The sequence below is a fragment of the Dendrobates tinctorius genome, unplaced genomic scaffold (genome assembly GCF_039654945.1).
Source record: "Dendrobates tinctorius isolate UK_male_01 unplaced genomic scaffold, ASM3965494v1 ptg000019l, whole genome shotgun sequence".
NCBI lineage: Eukaryota > Metazoa > Chordata > Amphibia > Anura > Dendrobatidae > Dendrobates > Dendrobates tinctorius.
The window spans coordinates 36,775,511-36,798,259 of record NW_027361687.1 but is presented as its reverse complement, the minus strand read 5'-3'; positions in this window follow the sequence as shown (position 1 = coordinate 36,798,259).

Genomic DNA, 22,749 nt, shown 5'->3' with positions numbered 1-22,749 from the left:
CATAATCATTTTGTTGATGTCATAATCATTAGATGATGTCATAATCATTTTGTCGATGCCATAATCATTTGATGATGTCATAATCATTTGATGATGTCATAATCATTTTGTTGATGTCATAATCATTTTGTTGATGTCATAATGATTTGATGATGTCATAATCATTTGATGTCATAATCTTTGGATGATGTCATAATCATTTTGTTGATGTCATAATCATTTGATGTCATAATCATTGGATGATGTCATAATCATTGGATGATGTCATAATCATTTTGTTGATGTCACAATCATTTGATGATGTCATAATCATTTAATGTCATAATCATTGGATGATGTCATAATCATTTTGTTGATGTCATAATCATTTGATGATGTCATAATCATTTGATGTCATAATCATTGGATGATGTCATAATCATTTGATGATGTCATAATCATTTTGTTGATGTCATAATCATTTGATGATGCCATAATCATTTTGTTGATGTCATAATCATTTGATGATGTCATAATCATTAGATGATGTCATAATCATTTTGTTGATGTCATAATCATTTGATGATGTCATAATCATTTTGTTGACGTCATAATCATTTGATGATGTCATAATCATTTGATGTCATAATCATTGGATGATGTCATAATCATTTTGTTGATGTCATAATCATTTGATGATGTCATAATCATTTGATGTCATAATCATTGGATGATGTCATAATCATTTTGTTGATGTCATAATCATTTGATGTCATAATCATTGGATGATGTCATAATGATTCTGTTGTTGTCATAATCATTTGATGATGTCATAATGATTTGATGATGTCATAATCATTGGATGATGTCATAATCATTTTGTTGATGTCATAATCATTGGATGATGTCATAATCATTTTGTTGATGTCATAATCATTTGATGATGTCATAATCATTTGATGTCATACTCATTGGATGATGTCATAATCATTTGATGATGTCATAATCATTTTGTTGATGTCATAATCATTGGATGATGTCATAATCATTTTGTTGATGTCATAATCATTTGATGATGTCATAATCATTAGATGATGTCATAATCATTTTGTTGATGTCATAATCATTTGATAATGTCATAATCATTTGATGTCATAATCATTGGATGATGTCATATTCATTTGATGATGTCATAATCATTAGATGATGTCATAATCATTTTGTTGATGTCATAATCATTTGATGATGTCATAATCATTTTGTTGATGTCATAATCATTTTGTAGATGTCATAATGATTTGATGATGTCATAATCATTTGTTGTCATAATCTTTGGATGATGTCATAATCATTTTGTTGATGTCATAATCATTTGATGGCATAATCATTGGATAATGTCATAATCATTTTGTTGATGTCATAATCATTCGATGATATCATAATCATTAGATGATGTCATAATCATTTTGTTGATGTCATAATCATTTGATGATGTCATAATCATTTTGTTGATGTCATAATCATTTTGATGATGTCATAATCATTTGATGATGTCATAATCATTTTGATGATGTCATAATGATTTGATGATGTCATAATCGTTTGATGTCATAATCATTGGATGATGTCATAATCATTTTGTTGATGTCATAATCATTTGATGATGTCATAATCATTTGATGTCATAATCATTGGATGATGTCATAATCATTTTGTTGATGTCATAATCATTTGATAATGTCATAATCATTAGATAATGTCATAATCATTTTGTTGATGTCATAATCATTGGATGTTGTCATAATCATTTGATGATGTCATAATCAGTTTGTTGATGTCATAACCATTGGATGATGTCATAATCATTGGATGAAGTCATAATCATTTTGTTGATGTCATAATCATTTGATGATGTCAAAATCATTTGATGTCATAATCATTTGATGATGTCATAATCATTTTGTTGATGTCATAATCATTTTGTTGATGTCATAATGATTTGATGATGTCATAATCATTGGATGATGTCATAATCATTGGCTGATGTCATAATCATTTTGTTTATGTCATAATCATTTGATGATGTCATAATCATTTAATGTCATAATCATTGGATGATGTCATAATCATTTGATGTCATAATCATTTTGTTGATGTCATAGTGATTTGATGATGTCATTATCATTTGATGTCATAATCATTGGATGATGTCATAATCATTTTGTTGATGTCATAATCATTTGATGATGTCATAATCATTTGATGTCATAATCATTGGATGATGTCATAATCATTTTGTTGATGTCATAATCATTTGATGATGTCATAATCATTAGATGATGTCATAATCATTTTGTTGATGTCATAATCATTTGATGATGTCATAATCATTTGATGTCATAATCATTGGATGATGTCATAATCATTTTGTTGATGTCATAATCATTTGATGTCATAATCATTGGATGATGTCATAATCATTTTGTTGATGTCATAATCATTTGATGATGTCATAATCATTAGATGATGTCATAATCATTTTGTTGATGTCATAATCATTTGATGATGTCATAATCATTTTGTTAATGTCATATTGATTTGATGATGTCAAAATCATTTGATGTCATAATCATTGGATGATGTCATAATCATTTTGTTGATGTCATAATCATTTGATGATGTCATAATCATTAGATGATGTCATAATCATTTTGTCGATGTCATAATCATTTGATGATGTCATAATCATTGGATGATGTCATAATCATTTTGTTGATGTCATAATCATTGGATGATGTCATAATCATTGGATGATGTCATAATCATTTTGTTGATGTCATAATCATTTGATGATGTCATAATCATTAGATGATGTCATAATCATTTTGTTGATGTCATAATCATTTGATGATGTCATAATCATTTTGTTGATGTCAAAATCATTTGATGATGTCATAATCATTTGATGTCATAATCATTGGATGATGTCATAATCATTTTGTTGATGTCATAATCATTTGATGATGTCATAATCATTAGATGATGTCATAATCATTTTGTTGATGTAATAATCATTTGATGATGTCATAATCATTTGATTTCATAATCATTGGATGATGTCACAATCATTTTGTTGATGTCATAATCATTTGATGATGTCATAATCATTTTGTTGATGTCATAATCATTTGATGATGTCATAATCATTTTGTTGATGTCATAATCATTTTGTTGATGTCATAATGATTTGATGATGTCATAATCATTTGATGTCATAATCATTGGAAGATGTCATAATCATTTTGTTGATGTCATAATCATTTGATGATGTCATAATCATTAGATGATGTCATAATCATTTTGTTGATGTCATAATCATTTGATGATGTCATAATCATTTTGTTGATGTCATAATCATTTGATGATGTCATAATCATTTTGTTGATGTCATAATCATTTGATGGTGTCACAATCATTGGATGATCTCATAATCATTTTGTTGATGTCATAATCAATTGATGATGTCATAATCATTAGATGATGTCATAATCATTTTGTTGATGTCATAATGATTTGATGATGTCATAATCATTTTGTTGATGTCATAATCATTTGATGATGTCATAATCATTTGATGTCATAATCATTGGATGATGTCATAATCATTTTGTTGATGTCATAATCATTTGATGATGTCATAATCATTAGATGATGTCATAATCATTTTGTTGATGTCATAATCATTTGATGATGTCATAATCATTTGATGTCATAATCATTGGATGATGTCATAATCATTTTGTTGATGTCATAATCATTTGATGATGTCATAATCATTAGATGATGTCATAATCATTTTGTTGATGTCATAATCATTTGATGATGTCATAATCATTTTGTTGATGTCATATTGATTTGATGATGTCAAAATCATTTGATGTCATAATCATTGGATGATGTCATAATCATTTTGTTGATGTCATAATCATTTGATGATGTCATAATCATTAGATGATGTCATAATCATTTTGTCGATGTCATAATCATTTGATGATGTCATAATCATTGGATGATGTCATAATCATTTTGTTGATGTCATAATCATTGGATGATGTCATAATCATTGGATGATGTCATAATCATTTTGTTGATGTCATAATCATTTGATGATGTCATAATAATTAGATGATGTCATAATCATTTTGTTGATGTCATAATCATTTGATGATGTCATAATCATTTTGTTGATGTCAAAATCATTTGATGATGTCATAATCATTTGATGTCATAATCATTGGATGATGTCATAATCATTTTGTTGATGTCATAATCATTTGATGATGTCATAATCATTAGATGATGTCATAATCATTTTGTTGATGTAATAATCATTTGATGATGTCATAATCATTTGATTTCATAATCATTGGATGATGTCATAATCATTTTGTTGATGTCATAATCATTTGATGATGTCATAATCATTAGATGATGTCATAATCATTTTGTTGATGTCATAATCATTTGATGATGTCATAATCATTTTGTTGATGTCATAATCATTTTGTTGATGTCATAATGATTTGATGATGTCATAATCATTTGATGTCATAATCATTGGATGATGTCATAATCATTTTGTTGATGTCATAATCATTTGATGATGTCATAATCATTAGATGATGTCATAATCATTTTGTTCATGTCATAATCATTTGATGATGTCATAATCATTTTGTTGATGTCATAATCATTTGATGATGTCATAATCATTTTGTTGATGTCATAATCATTTGATGATGTCACAATCATTGGATGATCTCATAATCATTTTGTTGATGTCATAATCAATTGATGATGTCATAATCATTAGATGATGTCATAATCATTTTGTTGATGTCATAATGATTTGATGATGTCATAATCATTTTGTTGATGTCATAATCATTTGATGATGTCATAATCATTTGATGTCATAATCATTGGATGATGTCATAATCATTTTGTTGATGTCATAATCATTTGATGATGTCATAATCATTAGATGATGTCATAATCATTTTGTTGATGTCATAATCATTTGATGATGTCATAATCATTTGATGTCATAATCATTGGATGATGTCATAATCATTTTGTTGATGTCATAATCATTTGATGATGTCATAATCATTTGATGTCATAATCATTGGATGATGTCATAATCATTTTGTTGATGTCATAATCATTTGATGTTATAATCATTGGATGATGTCATAATCATTTTGTTGATGTCATAATCATTTGATGATGTCATAATCATTTTGTTGATGTCATAATGATTTGATGATGTCATAATCATTGGATGATGTCATAATCATTGGATGATGTCATAATCATTTTGTTGATGTCATAATCATTTGATGATGTCATAATCATTTGATGTCATACTCATTGGATGATGTCATAATCATTTTGTTGATGTCATAATCATTTGATGATGTCATAATCATTAGATGATGTCAAAATCATTTTGTTGATGTCATAATCATTTGATGATGTCATAATCATTTTGTTGATGTCATAATCATTAGATGATGTCATAATCATTTTGTTGATGTCATAATCATTTGATGGTGTCATAATCATTGGATGATGTCATAATCATTGGATGATGTCATAATCATTTTGTTGATGTCATAATCATTTGATGATGTCATAATCATTACATGATGTCATAATCATTTTGTTGATGTCATAATCATTTGATGATGTCATAATCATTTTGTTGATGTCAAAATCATTTGATGATGTCATAATCATTTGATGTCATAATCATTGGATGATGTCATAATCATTTTGTTGATGTCATAATCATTTGATGATGTCATAATCAATTTGTTGATGTCATAATCATTTTGTTGATGTCATAATGATTTGATGATGTCATAATCATTGGATGATGTCATAATCATTGGATGATGTCATAATCATTTTGTTGATGTCATAATCATTTGATGATGTCATAATCATTTGATGTCATACTCATTGGATGATGTCATAATCATTTTGTTGATGTCATAATCATTTGATGATGTCATAATCATTAGATGATGTCATAATTATTTTGTTGATGTCATAATCATTTGTTGATGTCATAATCATTTTGTTGATGTCATAATGATTTGATGATGTCATAATCATTGGATGATGTCATAATCATTGGATGATGTCATAATCATTTTGTTGATGTCATAATCATTTGATGATGTCATAATCATTTGATGTCATACTCATTGGATGATGTCATAATCATTTTGTTGATGTCATAATCATTTGATGATGTCATAATCATTAGATAATGTCATAATTATTTTGTTGATGTCATAATCATTTTGTTGATGTCATAATCATTTGATTATGTCATAATCATTTGATGTCATAATCATTGGATGATGTCATAATCATTTTGTTGATGTCATAATCATTTGATGATATCATAATCATTAGATGATGTCATAATAATTTTGTTGATGTCATAGTCATTTGATGATGTCATAATCATTTGATGTCATATTGATTGCATGATGTCATAATCATTTTGTTGATGTCATAATGATTTGATGATGTCATAATCATTTGATGTCATAATCATTGGATGATGTCATAATCATTTTGTTGATGTCATAATCATTTGATGATGTCATAATCATTAGATGATGTCATAATCATTTTGTTGATGTCATAATCATTTGATGATGTCATAATCATTTGATGTCATAATCATTTGATGATGTCATAATCATTTGATGTCATAATCATTGGATGATGTCATAATCATTTTGTTGATGTCATAATCATTTGATGATGTCGTAATCATTAGATGATGTCATAATCATTTGATGTCATAATCATTGGATGATGTCATAATCATTTTGTTGATGTCATAATCATTTGATGATGTCATAATCATTTGATGTCATAATCATTGGATGATGTCAAAATCATTTGATGATGTCATAATCATTTTGTTGATGTCATAATCATTTGATGATGTCATAATCATTTGATGTCATAATCATTGGATAATGTCATAATCATTTTGTTGATGTCATAATCATTACATGATGTCATAATTATTTTGTTGATGTCATAATCATTTTGTTGATGTCATAATCATTTGACTATGTCATAATCATTTGATGTCATAATCATTGGATGATGTCATAATCATTTTGTTGATGTCATAATCATTAGATGATGTCATAATCATTTTGTCGATGCCATAATCATTTGATGATGTCATAATCATTTGATGATGTCATAATCATTTTGTTGATGTAATAATCATTTTGTTGATGTCATAATGATTTGATGATGTCATAATCATTTGATGTCATAATCTTTGGATGATGTCATAATCATTTTGTTGATGTCATAATCATTTGATGTCATAATCATTGGATGATGTCATAATCATTGGATGATGTCATAATCATTTTGTTGATGTCACAATCAATTGATGATGTCATAATCATTTGATGTCATAATCATTGGATGATGTCATAATCATTTTGTTGATGTCATAATCATTTGATGATGTCATAATCATTAGATGATGTCATAATCATTTTGTTGATATCATAGTCATTTGATGATGTCATAATCATTAGATGATGTCATAATCATTTTGTCGATGTCATAATCATTTGATGATGTCATAATCATTTTGTTGATGTCATAATCATTTTGTTGATGTCATAATCATTTGATGATGTCATAATCATTTGATGTCATAATCATTGGATAATGTCATAATCATTTTGTTGATGTCATAATCATTACATGATGTCATAATTATTTTGTTGATGTCATAATTATTTTGTTGATGTCATAATCATTTGATTATGTCATAATCATTTGATGTCATAATCATTGGATGATGTCATAATCATTTTTTTGATGTCATAATCATTTGATGATGTCATAATCATTAGATGATGTCATAATCATTTTGTTGATGTCATAGTCATTTGATGATGTCATAATCATTTGATGTCATACTCATTGGATGATATCATAATCATTTGATGATGTCATAATCATTTTGTTGATGTCATAATCATTGGATGATGTCATAATCATTTTGTTGATATCATAATCATTTGATGATGTCATAATCATCAGATGATGTCATAATCATTTTGTTGATGTCATAATCATTTGATGATGTCATAGTCATTTTGTTGATGCCATAATCATTTGATGATGTCATAATCATTGGATGATGTCATAATCATTTTGTTGATGTCATAATCATTAGATGATGTCATAATCATTTTGTCGATGCCATAATCATTTGATGATGTCATAATCATTTGATGATGTCATAATCATTTTGTTGATGTCATAATCATTTTGTTGATGTCATAATGATTTGATGATGTCATAATCATTTGATGTCATAATCTTTGGATGATGTCATAATCATTTTGTTGATGTCATAATCATTTGATGTCATAATCATTGGATGATGTCATAATCATTGGATGATGTCATAATCATTTTGTTGATGTCACAATCATTTGATGATGTCATAATCATTTAATGTCATAATCATTGGATGATGTCATAATCATTTTGTTGATGTCATAATCATTTGATGATGTCATAATCATTTGATGTCATAATCATTGGATGATGTCATAATCATTTGATGATGTCATAATCATTTTGTTGATGTCATAATCATTTGATGATGCCATAATCATTTTGTTGATGTCATAATCATTTGATGATGTCATAATCATTAGATGATGTCATAATCATTTTGTTGATGTCATAATCATTTGATGATGTCATAATCATTTTGTTGACGTCATAATCATTTGATGATGTCATAATCATTTGATGTCATAATCATTGGATGATGTCATAATCATTTTGTTGATGTCATAATCATTTGATGATGTCATAATCATTTGATGTCATAATCATTGGATGATGTCATAATCATTTTGTTGATGTCATAATCATTTGATGTCATAATCATTGGATGATGTCATAATGATTCTGTTGTTGTCATAATCATTTGATGATGTCATAATGATTTGATGATGTCATAATCATTGGTTGATGTCATAATCATTTTGTTGATGTCATAATCATTGGATGATGTCATAATCATTTTGTTGATGTCATAATCATTCGATGATATCATAATCATTAGATGATGTCATAATCATTTTGTTGATGTCATAATCATTTGATGATGTCATAATCATTTTGTTGATGTCATAATCATTTTGATGATGTCATAATCATTTGATGATGTCATAATCATTTTGATGATGTCATAATGATTTGATGATGTCATAATCGTTTGATGTCATAATCATTGGATGATGTCATAATCATTTTGTTGATGTCATAATCATTTGATGATGTCATAATCATTTGATGTCATAATCATTGGATGATGTCATAATCATTTTGTTGATGTCATAATCATTTGATAATGTCATAATCATTAGATAATGTCATAATCATTTTGTTGATGTCATAATCATTGGATGTTGTCATAATCATTTGATGATGTCATAATCAGTTTGTTGATGTCATAACCATTGGATGATGTCATAATCATTGGATGAAGTCATAATCATTTTGTTGATGTCATAATCATTTGATGATGTCAAAATCATTTGATGTCATAATCATTTGATGATGTCATAATCATTTTGTTGATGTCATAATCATTTTGTTGATGTCATAATGATTTGATGATGTCATAATCATTGGATGATGTCATAATCATTGGCTGATGTCATAATCATTTTGTTTATGTCATAATCATTTGATGATGTCATAATCATTTAATGTCATAATCATTGGATGATGTCATAATCATTTGATGTCATAATCATTTTGTTGATGTCATAGTGATTTGATGATGTCATTATCATTTGATGTCATAATCATTGGATGATGTCATAATCATTTTGTTGATGTCATAATCATTTGATGATGTCATAATCATTTGATGTCATAATCATTGGATGATGTCATAATCATTTTGTTGATGTCATAATCATTTGATGATGTCATAATCATTAGATGATGTCATAATCATTTTGTTGATGTCATAATCATTTGATGATGTCATAATCATTTGATGTCATAATCATTGGATGATGTCATAATCATTTTGTTGATGTCATAATCATTTGATGTCATAATCATTGGATGATGTCATAATCATTTTGTTGATGTCATAATCATTTGATGATGTCATAATCATTAGATGATGTCATAATCATTTTGTTGATGTCATAATCATTTGATGATGTCATAATCATTTTGTTAATGTCATATTGATTTGATGATGTCAAAATCATTTGATGTCATAATCATTGGATGATGTCATAATCATTTTGTTGATGTCATAATCATTTGATGATGTCATAATCATTAGATGATGTCATAATCATTTTGTCGATGTCATAATCATTTGATGATGTCATAATCATTGGATGATGTCATAATCATTTTGTTGATGTCATAATCATTGGATGATGTCATAATCATTGGATGATGTCATAATCATTTTGTTGATGTCATAATCATTTGATGATGTCATAATCATTAGATGATGTCATAATCATTTTGTTGATGTCATAATCATTTGATGATGTCATAATCATTTTGTTGATGTCAAAATCATTTGATGATGTCATAATCATTTGATGTCATAATCATTGGATGATGTCATAATCATTTTGTTGATGTCATAATCATTTGATGATGTCATAATCATTAGATGATGTCATAATCATTTTGTTGATGTAATAATCATTTGATGATGTCATAATCATTTGATTTCATAATCATTGGATGATGTCACAATCATTTTGTTGATGTCATAATCATTTGATGATGTCATAATCATTTTGTTGATGTCATAATCATTTGATGATGTCATAATCATTTTGTTGATGTCATAATCATTTTGTTGATGTCATAATGATTTGATGATGTCATAATCATTTGATGTCATAATCATTGGAAGATGTCATAATCATTTTGTTGATGTCATAATCATTTGATGATGTCATAATCATTAGATGATGTCATAATCATTTTGTTGATGTCATAATCATTTGATGATGTCATAATCATTTTGTTGATGTCATAATCATTTGATGATGTCATAATCATTTTGTTGATGTCATAATCATTTGATGGTGTCACAATCATTGGATGATCTCATAATCATTTTGTTGATGTCATAATCAATTGATGATGTCATAATCATTAGATGATGTCATAATCATTTTGTTGATGTCATAATGATTTGATGATGTCATAATCATTTTGTTGATGTCATAATCATTTGATGATGTCATAATCATTTGATGTCATAATCATTGGATGATGTCATAATCATTTTGTTGATGTCATAATCATTTGATGATGTCATAATCATTAGATGATGTCATAATCATTTTGTTGATGTCATAATCATTTGATGATGTCATAATCATTTGATGTCATAATCATTGGATGATGTCATAATCATTTTGTTGATGTCATAATCATTTGATGATGTCATAATCATTAGATGATGTCATAATCATTTTGTTGATGTCATAATCATTTGATGATGTCATAATCATTTTGTTGATGTCATATTGATTTGATGATGTCAAAATCATTTGATGTCATAATCATTGGATGATGTCATAATCATTTTGTTGATGTCATAATCATTTGATGATGTCATAATCATTAGATGATGTCATAATCATTTTGTCGATGTCATAATCATTTGATGATGTCATAATCATTGGATGATGTCATAATCATTTTGTTGATGTCATAATCATTGGATGATGTCATAATCATTGGATGATGTCATAATCATTTTGTTGATGTCATAATCATTTGATGATGTCATAATAATTAGATGATGTCATAATCATTTTGTTGATGTCATAATCATTTGATGATGTCATAATCATTTTGTTGATGTCAAAATCATTTGATGATGTCATAATCATTTGATGTCATAATCATTGGATGATGTCATAATCATTTTGTTGATGTCATAATCATTTGATGATGTCATAATCATTAGATGATGTCATAATCATTTTGTTGATGTAATAATCATTTGATGATGTCATAATCATTTGATTTCATAATCATTGGATGATGTCATAATCATTTTGTTGATGTCATAATCATTTGATGATGTCATAATCATTAGATGATGTCATAATCATTTTGTTGATGTCATAATCATTTGATGATGTCATAATCATTTTGTTGATGTCATAATCATTTTGTTGATGTCATAATGATTTGATGATGTCATAATCATTTGATGTCATAATCATTGGATGATGTCATAATCATTTTGTTGATGTCATAATCATTTGATGATGTCATAATCATTAGATGATGTCATAATCATTTTGTTCATGTCATAATCATTTGATGATGTCATAATCATTTTGTTGATGTCATAATCATTTGATGATGTCATAATCATTTTGTTGATGTCATAATCATTTGATGATGTCACAATCATTGGATGATCTCATAATCATTTTGTTGATGTCATAATCAATTGATGATGTCATAATCATTAGATGATGTCATAATCATTTTGTTGATGTCATAATGATTTGATGATGTCATAATCATTTTGTTGATGTCATAATCATTTGATGATGTCATAATCATTTGATGTCATAATCATTGGATGATGTCATAATCATTTTGTTGATGTCATAATCATTTGATGATGTCATAATCATTAGATGATGTCATAATCATTTTGTTGATGTCATAATCATTTGATGATGTCATAATCATTTGATGTCATAATCATTGGATGATGTCATAATCATTTTGTTGATGTCATAATCATTTGATGATGTCATAATCATTTGATGTCATAATCATTGGATGATGTCATAATCATTTTGTTGATGTCATAATCATTTGATGTTATAATCATTGGATGATGTCATAATCATTTTGTTGATGTCATAATCATTTGATGATGTCATAATCATTTTGTTGATGTCATAATGATTTGATGATGTCATAATCATTGGATGATGTCATAATCATTGGATGATGTCATAATCATTTTGTTGATGTCATAATCATTTGATGATGTCATAATCATTTGATGTCATACTCATTGGATGATGTCATAATCATTTTGTTGATGTCATAATCATTTGATGATGTCATAATCATTAGATGATGTCAAAATCATTTTGTTGATGTCATAATCATTTGATGATGTCATAATCATTTTGTTGATGTCATAATCATTAGATGATGTCATAATCATTTTGTTGATGTCATAATCATTTGATGGTGTCATAATCATTGGATGATGTCATAATCATTGGATGATGTCATAATCATTTTGTTGATGTCATAATCATTTGATGATGTCATAATCATTACATGATGTCATAATCATTTTGTTGATGTCATAATCATTTGATGATGTCATAATCATTTTGTTGATGTCAAAATCATTTGATGATGTCATAATCATTTGATGTCATAATCATTGGATGATGTCATAATCATTTTGTTGATGTCATAATCATTTGATGATGTCATAATCAATTTGTTGATGTCATAATCATTTTGTTGATGTCATAATGATTTGATGATGTCATAATCATTGGATGATGTCATAATCATTGGATGATGTCATAATCATTTTGTTGATGTCATAATCATTTGATGATGTCATAATCATTTGATGTCATACTCATTGGATGATGTCATAATCATTTTGTTGATGTCATAATCATTTGATGATGTCATAATCATTAGATGATGTCATAATTATTTTGTTGATGTCATAATCATTTGTTGATGTCATAATCATTTTGTTGATGTCATAATGATTTGATGATGTCATAATCATTGGATGATGTCATAATCATTGGATGATGTCATAATCATTTTGTTGATGTCATAATCATTTGATGATGTCATAATCATTTGATGTCATACTCATTGGATGATGTCATAATCATTTTGTTGATGTCATAATCATTTGATGATGTCATAATCATTAGATGATGTCATAATTATTTTGTTGATGTCATAATCATTTTGTTGATGTCATAATCATTTGATTATGTCATAATCATTTGATGTCATAATCATTGGATGATGTCATAATCATTTTGTTGATGTCATAATCATTTGATGATATCATAATCATTAGATGATGTCATAATAATTTTGTTGATGTCATAGTCATTTGATGATGTCATAATCATTTGATGTCATATTGATTGCATGATGTCATAATCATTTTGTTGATGTCATAATGATTTGATGATGTCATAATCATTTGATGTCATAATCATTGGATGATGTCATAATCATTTTGTTGATGTCATAATCATTTGATGATGTCATAATCATTAGATGATGTCATAATCATTTTGTTGATGTCATAATCATTTGATGATGTCATAATCATTTGATGTCATAATCATTTGATGATGTCATAATCATTTGATGTCATAATCATTGGATGATGTCATAATCATTTTGTTGATGTCATAATCATTTGATGATGTCGTAATCATTAGATGATGTCATAATCATTTGATGTCATAATCATTGGATGATGTCATAATCATTTTGTTGATGTCATAATCATTTGATGATGTCATAATCATTTGATGTCATAATCATTGGATGATGTCAAAATCATTTGATGATGTCATAATCATTTTGTTGATGTCATAATCATTTGATGATGTCATAATCATTTGATGTCATAATCATTGGATAATGTCATAATCATTTTGTTGATGTCATAATCATTACATGATGTCATAATTATTTTGTTGATGTCATAATCATTTTGTTGATGTCATAATCATTTGACTATGTCATAATCATTTGATGTCATAATCATTGGATGATGTCATAATCATTTTGTTGATGTCATAATCATTAGATGATGTCATAATCATTTTGTCGATGCCATAATCATTTGATGATGTCATAATCATTTGATGATGTCATAATCATTTTGTTGATGTAATAATCATTTTGTTGATGTCATAATGATTTGATGATGTCATAATCATTTGATGTCATAATCTTTGGATGATGTCATAATCATTTTGTTGATGTCATAATCATTTGATGTCATAATCATTGGATGATGTCATAATCATTGGATGATGTCATAATCATTTTGTTGATGTCACAATCAATTGATGATGTCATAATCATTTGATGTCATAATCATTGGATGATGTCATAATCATTTTGTTGATGTCATAATCATTTGATGATGTCATAATCATTAGATGATGTCATAATCATTTTGTTGATATCATAGTCATTTGATGATGTCATAATCATTAGATGATGTCATAATCATTTTGTCGATGTCATAATCATTTGATGATGTCATAATCATTTTGTTGATGTCATAATCATTTTGTTGATGTCATAATCATTTGATGATGTCATAATCATTTGATGTCATAATCATTGGATAATGTCATAATCATTTTGTTGATGTCATAATCATTACATGATGTCATAATTATTTTGTTGATGTCATAATTATTTTGTTGATGTCATAATCATTTGATTATGTCATAATCATTTGATGTCATAATCATTGGATGATGTCATAATCATTTTTTTGATGTCATAATCATTTGATGATGTCATAATCATTAGATGATGTCATAATCATTTTGTTGATGTCATAGTCATTTGATGATGTCATAATCATTTGATGTCATACTCATTGGATGATATCATAATCATTTGATGATGTCATAATCATTTTGTTGATGTCATAATCATTGGATGATGTCATAATCATTTTGTTGATATCATAATCATTTGATGATGTCATAATCATTAGATGATGTCATAATCATTTTGTTGATGTCATAATCATTTGATGATGTCATAGTCATTTTGTTGATGCCATAATCATTTGATGATGTCATAATCATTGGATGATGTCATAATCATTTTGTTGATGTCATAATCATTAGATGATGTCATAATCATTTTGTCGATGCCATAATCATTTGATGATGTCATAATCATTTGATGATGTCATAATCATTTTGTTGATGTCATAATCATTTTGTTGATGTCATAATGATTTGATGATGTCATAATCATTTGATGTCATAATCTTTGGATGATGTCATAATCATTTTGTTGATGTCATAATCATTTGATGTCATAATCATTGGATGATGTCATAATCATTGGATGATGTCATAATCATTTTGTTGATGTCACAATCATTTGATGATGTCATAATCATTTAATGTCATAATCATTGGATGATGTCATAATCATTTTGTTGATGTCATAATCATTTGATGATGTCATAATCATTTGATGTCATAATCATTGGATGATGTCATAATCATTTGATGATGTCATAATCATTTTGTTGATGTCATAATCATTTGATGATGCCATAATCATTTTGTTGATGTCATAATCATTTGATGATGTCATAATCATTAGATGATGTCATAATCATTTTGTTGATGTCATAATCATTTGATGATGTCATAATCATTTTGTTGACGTCATAATCATTTGATGATGTCATAATCATTTGATGTCATAATCATTGGATGATGTCATAATCATTTTGTTGATGTCATAATCATTTGATGATGTCATAATCATTTGATGTCATAATCATTGGATGATGTCATAATCATTTTGTTGATGTCATAATCATTTGATGTCATAATCATTGGATGATGTCATAATGATTCTGTTGTTGTCATAATCATTTGATGATGTCATAATGATTTGATGATGTCATAATCATTGGTTGATGTCATAATCATTTTGTTGATGTCATAATCATTGGATGATGTCATAATCATTTTGTTGATGTCATAATCATTTGATGATGTCATAATCATTTGATGTCATACTCATTGGATGATGTCATAATCATTTGATGATGTCATAATCATTTTGTTGATGTCATAATCATTGGATGATGTCATAATCATTTTGTTGATGTCATAATCATTTGATGATGTCATAATCATTAGATGATGTCATAATCATTTTGTTGATGTCATAATCATTTGATAATGTCATAATCATTTGATGTCATAATCATTGGATGATGTCATATTCATTTGATGATGTCATAATCATTAGATGATGTCATAATCATTTTGTTGATGTCATAATCATTTGATGATGTCATAATCATTTTGTTGATGTCATAATCATTTTGTAGATGTCATAATGATTTGATGATGTCATAATCATTTGTTGTCATAATCTTTGGATGATGTCATAATCATTTTGTTGATGTCATAATCATTTGATGGCATAATCATTGGATAATGTCATAATCATTTTGTTGATGTCATAATCATTCGATGATATCATAATCATTAGATGATGTCATAATCATTTTGTTGATGTCATAATCATTTGATGATGTCATAATCATTTTGTTGATGTCATAATCATTACATGATGTCATAATTATTTTGTTGATGTCATAATCATTTTGTTGATGTCATAATCATTTGACTATGTCATAATCATTTGATGTCATAATCATTGGATGATGTCATAATCATTTTGTTGATGTCATAATCATTAGATGATGTCATAATCATTTTGTCGATGCCATAATCATTTGATGATGTCATAATCATTTGATGATGTCATAATCATTTTGTTGATGTAATAATCATTTTGTTGATGTCATAATGATTTGATGATGTCATAATCATTTGATGTCATAATCTTTGGATGATGTCATAATCATTTTGTTGATGTCATAATCATTTGATGTCATAATCATTGGATGATGTCATAATCATTGGATGATGTCATAATCATTTTGTTGATGTCACAATCAATTGATGATGTCATAATCATTTGATGTCATAATCATTGGATGATGTCATAATCATTTTGTTGATGTCATAATCATTTGATGATGTCATAATCATTAGATGATGTCATAATCATTTTGTTGATATCATAGTCATTTGATGATGTCATAATCATTAGATGATGTCATAATCATTTTGTCGATGTCATAATCATTTGATGATGTCATAATCATTTTGTTGATGTCATAATCATTTTGTTGATGTCATAATCATTTGATGATGTCATAATCATTTGATGTCATAATCATTGGATAATGTCATAATCATTTTGTTGATGTCATAATCATTACATGATGTCATAATTATTTTGTTGATGTCATAATTATTTTGTTGATGTCATAATCATTTGATTATGTCATAATCATTTGATGTCATAATCATTGGATGATGTCATAATCATTTTTTTGATGTCATAATCATTTGATGATGTCATAATCATTAGATGATGTCATAATCATTTTGTTGATGTCATAGTCATTTGATGATGTCATAATCATTTGATGTCATACTCATTGGATGATATCATAATCATTTGATGATGTCATAATCATTTTGTTGATGTCATAATCATTGGATGATGTCATAATCATTTTGTTGATATCATAATCATTTGATGATGTCATAATCATTAGATGATGTCATAATCATTTTGTTGATGTCATAATCATTTGATGATGTCATAGTCATTTTGTTGATGCCATAATCATTTGATGATGTCATAATCATTGGATGATGTCATAATCATTTTGTTGATGTCATAATCATTAGATGATGTCATAATCATTTTGTCGATGCCATAATCATTTGATGATGTCATAATCATTTGATGATGTCATAATCATTTTGTTGATGTCATAATCATTTTGTTGATGTCATAATGATTTGATGATGTCATAATCATTTGATGTCATAATCTTTGGATGATGTCATAATCATTTTGTTGATGTCATAATCATTTGATGTCATAATCATTGGATGATGTCATAATCATTGGATGATGTCATAATCATTTTGTTGATGTCACAATCATTTGATGATGTCATAATCATTTAATGTCATAATCATTGGATGATGTCATAATCATTTTGTTGATGTCATAATCATTTGATGATGTCATAATCATTTGATGTCATAATCATTGGATGATGTCATAATCATTTGATGATGTCATAATCATTTTGTTGATGTCATAATCATTTGATGATGCCATAATCATTTTGTTGATGTCATAATCATTTGATGATGTCATAATCATTAGATGATGTCATAATCATTTTGTTGATGTCATAATCATTTGATGATGTCATAATCATTTTGTTGACGTCATAATCATTTGATGATGTCATAATCATTTGATGTCATAATCATTGGATGATGTCATAATCATTTTGTTGATGTCATAATCATTTGATGATGTCATAATCATTTGATGTCATAATCATTGGATGATGTCATAATCATTTTGTTGATGTCATAATCATTTGATGTCATAATCATTGGATGATGTCATAATGATTCTGTTGTTGTCATAATCATTTGATGATGTCATAATGATTTGATGATGTCATAATCATTGGTTGATGTCATAATCATTTTGTTGATGTCATAATCATTGGATGATGTCATAATCATTTTGTTGATGTCATAATCATTTGATGATGTCATAATCATTTGATGTCATACTCATTGGATGATGTCATAATCATTTGATGATGTCATAATCATTTTGTTGATGTCATAATCATTGGATGATGTCATAATCATTTTGTTGATGTCATAATCATTTGATGATGTCATAATCATTAGATGATGTCATAATCATTTTGTTGATGTCATAATCATTTGATAATGTCATAATCATTTGATGTCATAATCATTGGATGATGTCATATTCATTTGATGATGTCATAATCATTAGATGATGTCATAATCATTTTGTTGATGTCATAATCATTTGATGATGTCATAATCATTTTGTTGATGTCATAATCATTTTGTAGATGTCATAATGATTTGATGATGTCATAATCATTTGTTGTCATAATCTTTGGATGATGTCATAATCATTTTGTTGATGTCATAATCATTTGATGGCATAATCATTGGATAATGTCATAATCATTTTGTTGATGTCATAATCATTCGATGATATCATAATCATTAGATGATGTCATAATCATTTTGTTGATGTCATAATCATTTGATGATGTCATAATCATTTTGTTGATGTCATAATCATTTTGATGATGTCATAATCATTTGATGATGTCATAATCATTTTGATGATGTCATAATGATTTGATGATGTCATAATCGTTTGATGTCATAATCATTGGATGATGTCATAATCATTTTGTTGATGTCATAATCATTTGATGATGTCATAATCATTTGATGTCATAATCATTGGATGATGTCATAATCATTTTGTTGATGTCATAATCATTTGATAATGTCATAATCATTAGATAATGTCATAATCATTTTGTTGATGTCATAATCATTGGATGTTGTCATAATCATTTGATGATGTCATAATCAGTTTGTTGATGTCATAACCATTGGATGATGTCATAATCATTGGATGAAGTCATAATCATTTTGTTGATGTCATAATCATTTGATGATGTCAAAATCATTTGATGTCATAATCATTTGATGATGTCATAATCATTTTGTTGATGTCATAATCATTTTGTTGATGTCATAATGATTTGATGATGTCATAATCATTGGATGATGTCATAATCATTGGCTGATGTCATAATCATTTTGTTTATGTCATAATCATTTGATGATGTCATAATCATTTAATGTCATAATCATTGGATGATGTCATAATCATTTGATGTCATAATCATTTTGTTGATGTCATAGTGATTTGATGATGTCATTATCATTTGATGTCATAATCATTGGATGATGTCATAATCATTTTGTTGATGTCATAATCATTTGATGATGTCATAATCATTTGATGTCATAATCATTGGATGATGTCATAATCATTTTGTTGATGTCATAATCATTTGATGATGTCATAATCATTAGATGATGTCATAATCATTTTGTTGATGTCATAATCATTTGATGATGTCATAATCATTTGATGTCATAATCATTGGATGATGTCATAATCATTTTGTTGATGTCATAATCATTTGATGTCATAATCATTGGATGATGTCATAATCATTTTGTTGATGTCATAATCATTTGATGATGTCATAATCATTAGATGATGTCATAATCATTTTGTTGATGTCATAATCATTTGATGATGTCATAATCATTTTGTTAATGTCATATTGATTTGATGATGTCAAAATCATTTGATGTCATAATCATTGGATGATGTCATAATCATTTTGTTGATGTCATAATCATTTGATGATGTCATAATCATTAGATGATGTCATAATCATTTTGTCGATGTCATAATCATTTGATGATGTCATAATCATTGGATGATGTCATAATCATTTTGTTGATGTCATAATCATTGGATGATGTCATAATCATTGGATGATGTCATAATCATTTTGTTGATGTCATAATCATTTGATGATGTCATAATCATTAGATGATGTCATAATCATTTTGTTGATGTCATAATCATTTGATGATGTCATAATCATTTTGTTGATGTCAAAATCATTTGATGATGTCATAATCATTTGATGTCATAATCATTGGATGATGTCATAATCATTTTGTTGATGTCATAATCATTTGATGATGTCATAATCATTAGATGATGTCATAATCATTTTGTTGATGTAATAATCATTTGATGATGTCATAATCATTTGATTTCATAATCATTGGATGATGTCACAATCATTTTGTTGATGTCATAATCATTTGATGATGTCATAATCATTTTGTTGATGTCATAATCATTTGATGATGTCATAATCATTTTGTTGATGTCATAATCATTTTGTTGATGTCATAATGATTTGATGATGTCATAATCATTTGATGTCATAATCATTGGAAGATGTCATAATCATTTTGTTGATGTCATAATCATTTGATGATGTCATAATCATTAGATGATGTCATAATCATTTTGTTGATGTCATAATCATTTGATGATGTCATAATCATTTTGTTGATGTCATAATCATTTGATGATGTCATAATCATTTTGTTGATGTCATAATCATTTGATGGTGTCACAATCATTGGATGATCTCATAATCATTTTGTTGATGTCATAATCAATTGATGATGTCATAATCATTAGATGATGTCATAATCATTTTGTTGATGTCATAATGATTTGATGATGTCATAATCATTTTGTTGATGTCATAATCATTTGATGATGTCATAATCATTTGATGTCATAATCATTGGATGATGTCATAATCATTTTGTTGATGTCATTATCATTTGATGATGTCATAATCATTAGATGATGTCATAATCATTTTGTTGATGTCATAATCATTTGATGATGTCATAATCATTTGATGTCATAATCATTGGATGATGTCATAATCATTTTGTTGATGTCATAATCATTTGATGATGTCATAATCATTAGATGATGTCTTAATCATTTTGTTGATGTCATAATCATTTGATGATGTCATAATCATTTTGTTGATGTCATATTGATTTGATGATGTCAAAATCATTTGATGTCATACTCATTGGATGATGTCATAATCATTTTGTTGATGTCATAATCATTTGATGATGTCATAATCATTAGATGATGTCATAATTATTTTGTTGATGTCATAATCATTTGTTGATGTCATAATCATTTTGTTGATGTCATAATGATTTG